The sequence below is a fragment of the Doryrhamphus excisus genome, chromosome 17, assembly GCF_030265055.1.
Source record: "Doryrhamphus excisus isolate RoL2022-K1 chromosome 17, RoL_Dexc_1.0, whole genome shotgun sequence".
Taxonomy (NCBI): domain Eukaryota; kingdom Metazoa; phylum Chordata; class Actinopteri; order Syngnathiformes; family Syngnathidae; genus Doryrhamphus; species Doryrhamphus excisus.
The window spans coordinates 2,687,811-2,696,847 of NC_080482.1; the positions used below are offsets into that span (position 1 = coordinate 2,687,811).

At 36.9% G+C, this 9,037-nt stretch overlaps 1 long non-coding RNA gene across 1 annotated transcript; it reads left to right on the forward strand.

The window, feature by feature from the left end:
- The first annotated feature begins 6,216 nt into the window (after positions 1–6,216).
- Positions 6,217–8,345, forward strand: LOC131105708 (uncharacterized). The gene is made up of 3 exons (XR_009119983.1): positions 6,217–6,338; positions 6,442–6,501; positions 8,255–8,345. It is a non-coding gene; the product is annotated as an uncharacterized LOC131105708 (long non-coding RNA).
- The last annotated feature ends 692 nt before the right edge of the window (positions 8,346–9,037 follow it).

A 9,037-nucleotide genomic window follows, 5' to 3' on the forward strand; every position in this document is an offset into this window, starting at 1 on the left:
AAGACTAACACATGTTGGACAGGCGTTATTTGGTTGCGTGGACTCCTTCCAACGCCAGAGAGCCTGCAGCGCTTATAGTCTAATCTGTGGGCACTGGAATAACAGCCAAATAACATATTGCACAACTTAAAGAATGGCAGGGGAGCAAACTGTGAGCGGTCACATTACAAGAAAACTGCAGGCAGGAAGTGTTTTGCAACAGTGGAAAATCTTCAAGTCCACTCCGAGCACCAGACGGTCACACTTCATCTGCGGTGAGGGGATGGATACCTTCCCCACTGTAAAGGTTTGATATCCTGTCATGCATTTGGCGATTACGCCCTCTTTTTTTTTTTTTCTCTTCTCACACTTTCTATTTTTCTTCCTGCTTCCTTTGTTAGGCGTTCGACTCTTCTTCTTTTTACTAAAAAGTGCCCACTTAACAGATCCGAATTTCAGATCCAAAGGGTTAAATTGTCACATGATGTGTTGTAGTATGGTCATTCATTCATTCATTCATTTTCTACCGCTTTTTCCTCACGAGGGTCGCGGGCACATATAGACAAACAACCATTCACACTCACATTCATACCTATGGACAATTTTGGAGTGGCCAAATAACCTAGCATGTTTTTGGAATGTGGGAGGAAACCGGAGTACCCGGAGAAAACCCACGCATGCACGGGGAGAACATGCAAACTCCACACAGAGATGCCCGAGGGTGGAATTGAACCCTGGTCTCCTAGCTGTGAGGTCTGCGCGCTAACCACTAGACCGCCGTGCCGCCTGTAGTATGGTCAATTATTTTTATTTATTTCCGTGAAAGGACAACAGCAACATAATAATCTGTCTCGTTACACAGCATTAAAACACTCGCACAGTGACGTCCTGTTCAGTGCAAAATAAGCTTCAAAATGAAAGCATGGTAATATTAACCTGGATTCTACCAAATACCAAATGTTAACCATCGGAAGAAAGATTAGCTCATGTTTAAAAGCTTTATTTTCATTGTAGTACAAACAAAATAACAAAATAACCGCAGCATGAATATAAGACAATATCTGCGATTGGCTGGCAACCAGTCAGTTAAATGGGTGGACGTATAAGACAACATACGACAAATGAATATGACAACAGAAGATCCAAAGTAAGGAACCAAAACACAATGTCAACAAACAAAAACCACCCATTCTTCTTATTTCCGTCTCTGACAAACTCACAAGTTTCGCTTATGTCGAAAACCGGCTTATGTCGACATCAGTCAGCCACCCCTTGGGGGCATCGAGGTAGACGGGTTCAGTTGTTACTCCACAGAACTTCACGGTCAGGCAAAATGAAAAATTTGTAGGTTAAATAAAAGCCAAATAAAGTAAAGAAACAAAAAAGTGCTTTTATTTTTGAGAAGTACATACAGTAAACCTCGGATATATCGGACTCGGATATATCGGAAATTTGCTCACAACGGACAGATAAAAAAGAACCAATTTTTCTGTAATGCATTTCCAATAAAAATTCATTGCATATATCGGATTTTTTATAACGGATTTCGCCTATTTCGGACAAAATCTCCAGTCCCGTTCCAATGGATTTCCATGAAATTTCCCTCGCATATATCGGATGGCCGCATCGTGGCGCTCCGATTCGCCGAATCGTGACAGGCGTCCAGGTACATTGGAAACATAGTCAAGGAAGTGCCTTTTTATAACGGATAAAATCCGATTTACGCACATTCCGGTTATAAGTCCGATATATGCGTAAAACGGACATTTTCCGGGATATACGCATATAACGGATTTCGCTTATATCGGACAAAACCAGTGGGAACAATTGAATCCGATATATCCGAGGTTTACTGTATAAAGTTTTATTTAAAAAATGTAATCAGTTCTGGCGGATTGAGGTCGGCCGCTTGATTTCGGTTTCAATAACAGATCCAGTAGCTCTGAAGTTGGTAACCCGTAACAAGATGGCGTTTGGAGCTGGTACGGGAGCAAACGGAACGCTGGTTGTGTTGCAGTTACAGATTTTGTTTTGTTTTGATAAACGTTTCCACAATGAAAGCGAGACGCTCACTAGTCGAATTTATGGCAGCAACTGAAAAAGAAACAAAAAAATAATGGCATTATATGAAAAGTAGTTTTACTTTATTTGCCTTTTATTTAACCTACATATTGACTGACTCTGTACAAAACTGATTTACCACAAAAATATTTTGAGCAAGAACCGATGATATTTTAGCAATCCAAATGTAGATCTAGATTCTGTATTTGTTATTTGAGATATACTGGAACGTCTGCAGATGATAGTCATTTCCTTCTAACCATAACATTTTAATACGAACCACACGGTAATCCGATTTTGTGATTTTTGTTGATTTTATTGGAAGAATTGATCCTTTTTTGGCATTTGAGTCCAAGTGGAAGCAATCCCGCACCCAAGAATCCAGACTGCTCCACTTCCATCAACGGACGCCATGATGTGCATTATAGAGCGAATCCATTTACCGCAATGTTGGTTGTCGTTTTTCAAACCTTTTTTTTTTTTTTTTTGGTTGTTTTTATTAAGGAAATTAGCACTCACAAATAATAACCGGTGGGAGGAATGAAGGCATTGAGTATATGACGCATAATGGTTTGCTGTTTTCAACACACTTAATAAAAGTGCATTGAAGTACACCACATATTTACGTACAACTCCTCTGGTTACTACCAATTACTATATTATTCATAACTGGTGGGAGGAGTGACACATTGAGTATATGACACATGTCGCAGTTCAACCTTGGCGGAGGTCTCTATACTCGACTAAAACCAGTTTTAGGTCTTTTCCCTCCTTTGCAGTGCTATCATTGCTTTTCCTCTCCAAAGTCCCCCTCCCCCCATCCGACTCACCCCTTCCTCCCTCTGTCACCCTCTTTCTCTCTCTGTTTGTGGTCACTCACACTTAATCGAGCTCCATCCATCTGTTTCTCTTCATTCGTTTAGTCAGGCCTGCTTTTGATTAAGATTACATCAGGCTTTGACCTATTAGTGTGTTGTGATCCTTTTGAAGTCATTCTGCGGTTGCAGGTTAAACTCCGAGCCCACCATTCTTTGACTTGATGCAATGCGTACTGTAGTCCGAGTAGGATGAATCCACTTCTTCAAGTTTTCAATCCAGGAACCAAATGACTTTTGTTCTTTGGGATACGGGGATTCCTGTCATGTGGAGAATCACTAGAGGAACGCCGGAGACCCAAGCCATAATCCAAACTATCAATCTGTGAACTGGAATATAATGTTCATTTAACCTCATATCCTGGGGGGGGGGGGGGGGGGTTTATGATATTTCTAAGGTAACATTACCAACCAAAGAATCTCTGTTCCTTATTAGGCTAACATTTCAAAGTCAAGCTCAGCTCCTTTCCCTAAACATCATGCAGATGTCGTTTCCAAAGCACCACTATTTTAGGACTCAAATGAGGAACGGATAGGATTTTATTTAATACCATTACCCCCATTAAAACCAATATGTGGTATTGTGCACCCATCAAACAAAGGGCTTCCATTTCCAGATGTTGATCTAAATATCATTTCTAAATAAGCGACTGAAATGCTAAGCTGTTCATCAGCATCACGGTCGGGGTCACTGATGGCTTTGGGAGGCCAACGGTGACGCTAAGATGACATCTATTGGCCAAGATGTGGCAGGACTGGATGTTAAAGTCATTTCGACTCATCAGGCTAAGTGGGCACGGTTGACTGCAAGGTCTTTCACCTCCTCACGTCTGCTTTGGGGTACAGTTCTCTGCTGACGTTCTCGGTTTAACAGCAGATGACAGGACTCATTAGGCTGCCTGAAGTCTTTATACTAAAGAAAGACTAAGGACTGGTTTGATCTTAGATTGAAAGCATTTACACGGTGATGGGAATAGCATTGTTATCGTTGCTAAGTTATTCATCTACATATTGTTGGACCACCCTGGACAGTCGCTCAAGTTTATAGATGTCTTAACTAGTGCTGCTTTTAAAATCAAACTGATTAATTATGATCTGTAATTAATTGATCTAATTAATCACTGATTTAATCGCACCTAAAATAGCTGAGAATAGCCTTTGCCTTGAGGCATTTTTATTTAAATTAAATTAAATTAAATTAAATTAAATTAAATTAAATTAAATTAAATTAAATTAAATTAAATTAAATTAAATTAAATTAAATTAAATTAAATTAAATTAAATTAAATTAAATTAAATTAAATTCATGGCATTACTGTGACAGATCAAAAAGTTGATAGATAGCAATAACAGCTGCGTGAGGATCTACATCAGGGGTGGGCAAACTACGGCCCGGGGACCACATCCGGCCCGCCAAATGTTTGAATACGGCCCGCCCGTATTCAACCTGGCTTGAATAATAATAAAAATAATAATAATAATAAGAAGAAGAAGAAGAAGAAGAAGAAGAAGAAGAAGAAGAAGAAGAAGAAGAAGAAGAAGAAGAAAAAGAATATTACTAATATTTTTATTATTATTTATTTAGTTTTATTTAGTATTATTATTATTATTTATAACTATTATTATTATTAGTATTATTATTATAAAATATTACAAATATTTGTCATATTAATAATGTTAGTCGTAGTAGTAGCATTATTATTAGTAGTAGTAAATTATTATTATTATTAACAATAATATACAATAATAATATTATAATATTATTATTATTATTATTATAAAAAAAAATTTAAAAACAAAATTAGCACAAGCATTGTGTGTTGAGTTCAAACAGAATCAAGAAAAGCTGTGTTGAATTTCTCAATGCTAAATTTTATTGTGTAAAAAATTGAATATTAAATGTCCCGCCGGAGTTGATTGGAAAAAGGACAAAATGGAGCTAAATGCACGGTGAAGTTATGATTTGTTTCTATATCAGATGGCCAGAAACACCACTTCGGCCCAATGCTAATGTTCCTCTGCGGATGCGTTAAAGTGAATGAAAGCTGATAATATGTCAAAGTTAATAGCCTGCTGCGCGGCTCCAAGAAAATCAACCCAAGTGGATTGAAAACTTCATCCCTCACTCCACAGTGGAGGGGCCCTAACAAATGAAACACATGACAGGTCAGAAAGTATTTCCAACAGGAATGGCGTTCGCTACTTAAAAATGACATTGATTCTTTTTTTTTTTAACACAGTAGAAGATGGGTCTCAAAAACGCGGCCCACGGGCCAAATGTGGCCCGCAGGACACTAGTTTGAGGCCCCCGCCTTGATATGAAAGTTTAATGTTAGTGCTCCCCGCGCAAGTTTGATATGGACGCTGTATGGTATCATGTACCCAGAAAAAATTATTACGTTTGATTAATGTTCATGTTAAAGGTTAAATAACTGTTAATAGTTATCCTCCCTATCCGTGTGGAAGTGGTAAGTTTTTGGCTATTTAAGTTTAAAGGAAAGAACTTGAAGGCTACCGTTTAGGTCGCTAGCTCTCTAGTTTGCGAGTTAGCATGCGTCTCAAGACCCTGCAGTTGCGCAATATGTTGTAAATAAAAAGAGTATAAATGTGACTATAGTCGTGTTTTGTCATGTCTACAGGGCTCTAATAATGCTTTGTTCATTTTAATCTGAAAAAATAATTTGTCTACCCACCAACTATATGTGGTTTCTTAAGTTTTTATTATTTGCCGTTTTATTATTATTATTATTATATTTATTTATTTATTTTATTTATTTTTATTTTTCATCTTATTTTGTGTAGACAAATAAAAAAGTAAGATATTTGAGAAGAGTGGATTGTTTTATCAGAGCTTTTATTGTAGAAAATTGGAACCAAAGCGAAGTTTTTAAAAAAAAAATTGTTTTTAATAAATGCGTTTTTTGGGGGTGTTTTTTTGGGAAAACCTGATGCGGCCCAGTCTCACCCAGACCCGAGCTCCAGTGGCCCCCAAGTAAATTGAGTTTGAGACCCCTGCAGTAGAAGATGATTGGCAGGGCCGTCAACCATTAATATTATAATCTTATAATAATAATGTTAGGTAAATTATGTATATCACTAGCACAAAATAAAAGTCAAAAGAGTAATCTGACACCATGCTCAAAATGCAACACAATAGTAGTGTAATGGTACAGCTGCTGCTTTTTAAAAAAAAATTCTGTTATTTGTTATTTTGCGCTAAAAATAGTTTGAATTGTATTTTATAACGTTTTTATGTGTCCATTATCACACTTCGCCTTCCTCCTTCCTGCGTACCTTCATCCTCCTCCTCCTCCTCCTCCTCCCTCCTGTCATGATTGTGATCACCAAGCAACTTTCAATGCTGTGAAAATCCTTCCCCTTGGCGTTCAAGTCTCATTGAGCTAAATGAAGATACCTTAAATGGTGAGAGTTTCAAAAACGGATGCTTTAATGTATTTGCGTCTTTATTTATTCATTTGTGCGTGTTCACCTCTGTCCATGTTTTCTCCTTCTCTTGTGACATTAGAGTCAGCGGAGATGTTGGCAGGGGTATTACTTCTGGGCACAATCCTTACAGCTATACCAGGTTGGTAAAAAAAAAAATGCAAAGAATTGTAATAGATTATTTTAGTTTGGATATTTTTGATATTGTTTTGGTTAGATGTGTTCCAATTGACAGATATTTTATTCTGTATTTCTGCATCAAAGTTCCAAAATTCCATAAAAGCTTACCTCTGTAGACAATATGGAAGTGGTTCATTAGAAATAACAGCAATTAAAATGTAATGGGTTTAATAACGTTACGACGCCAGGTGCCCTTGCCTTTACAGTTGGGTTATTTATAAGTATTGATTGGCTTTTTGTGCAAGCCTGTCACCCAGGCAGGCTTGCTAGCAGCACAGAATGTCACCATGAGGGCTCGTTCTCACTGCCTTCATTTTATTCCATGCAGTTTGACACTTCATCCTCCGAGGAGTCATATTTTCACTTGTGTGCTTTGGAAAGAATTATTCCCTTTCCTCTCTTCACACGTTCTTCCAAACCAAAAACCTCAGAAAGGCAATTTTTCTTATGAAGAAAAATGTGTGTTGAATCTTCATCCTTGATGAAGACAGGAGCAGGGAATAAAGTAGGTAAAGATGTTCATCAATCTTCTTGGTTGGATGAACATGGACATTTTGTTCTGGGTAATTCACTCCATAATGTTGATCGTTCATAATCGCATCAGTATTCAATATTTAGCTTTGTTATTTCAATGAAAGCGAAGGAAGCCTAATAACATCCGGTGAGGATCTAGATCAGGGGTGGGCAAACTATGGCCCGGGGGCCACATCCGGCCCGCCAAGTGTTTGAATACGGCCCGCCCGTTCTTTCCAAAGTATTTCACTTAAACTCAACATACAACCTGGCTTGAATAATAATAATAATAATAATAATAATAATAATAATAATAATAATAATAATAATAATAATAATAATAATAATAATAATAAAATAATAATAATAATAATAATAATAATAATATAAATACTAATAATAATATACAACTAATAATAATAATGCTACTACTAATAATAATAACAATAATAATAATATGACTAATATTTTTAATATTTATTATTATTATTAATAATAATAATATTACTAAATACTAATAATAATATACTACTAATAATAATGCTACTACTACTAGTAATAATAATAATAATATTACTAATATTTGTAATTTTTTCTTCTTTTTCTTCTTCTTATTATTATTATCAAATATTACAAATATTAGTCATATTAATAATGTTAGTAGTAGTAGTAGCATTATTATTAGTAGTAGTATATTATTATTATTATTATTATTATTAACAATAATATACAATAATAATAATACATTTATTATTATTATTATTATAAATGTTTATTTCATAAATTTTTAATGCACTTTACATCAAATAAATGATCTCAAAGTACACATATAGCATATTGCATGACACTTTTACAGATACAATAATTCCAGGACGGTTTTACGTGTAAAATATAGAATCTGACCCCCCCATCAATTTTGTTAAATCAATGCGCCCCCCCAGTCAAAAAGTTTGCCCACCCATGATCTAGATAAAGGTGTAGCCATTGTGCATTTAGGACACTACTGTATATGTATATGTATATGTATATGTATATGTATATGTATATGTATATGTATATGTATATGTATATGTATATGTATATGTATATGTATATGTATCTGAGCCAGGACATCAGCTGTGTAAAAGTGACAAAAAAAGCATGGAACACTAAATTATGCGTCTTAATGAAGACTTGAAACTGGTGTGTCCGATGTTATCCAGGAATCCAGGGCAGGTGGAGTGTGTCCTTCTCCCGAAGAGAGATCTGTGTGTGGGCAGGAACGACCGTCACGCTGCCCTGTCGCTTTGACTACCCATCAGGTACTAGCTAACTGTAGCAATGGTTTTCACTTTCACACTTCAATGTGGAGGAAAATTGATTAATAGGTCCAATTTCTATGCATCCTAATGCCTAGACCAGGGGTCGGCAACCTTTACTATCAAAAGAGCCATTTTACCCAATGCCCACTGAACAAAAATAGCCTGGAGCCGCAAAACATATAGTTATGTTCAAGCATTGCAAAGGCAGCCACAACAAAGAGGCTGAAGAGTCACATGCGGCTCTGGAGCCGCGGGTTGCTGACCCCTGGACTAGACGTTATATTGCAGGTGCTGCGGCGTACTCGCGGCTCATTTGACGTTGTTTGCATCATCTTCACAGGTCACACGGTCAAGTGGGTCATGTGGTTTCGCGTGTCAGCCGATGGTCAAAGGGAGTTCATTCATCACTCAGACCCAAACCAAGTTAGCCTGTCCTACCGTGGACGCACACGGTAATCGAACATCAGAACAGCGGCAAAATTATTGAGACACTGATATGTTTTGGTGATACATGGTGAAAAAGTGTATTATTAGTCAGAAACGTGTTTTTCCCATAATTCAATTATTGGTCCTAGCATGGGGCTGCACGGTGGGTGAGTGGTTAGCGCGCAGAGTTCAATTCCACCCTTGGCCATCTCTGTGTGGAGTTTGCATTCATTCATTCATTTGTTTTCTACAGCTTTT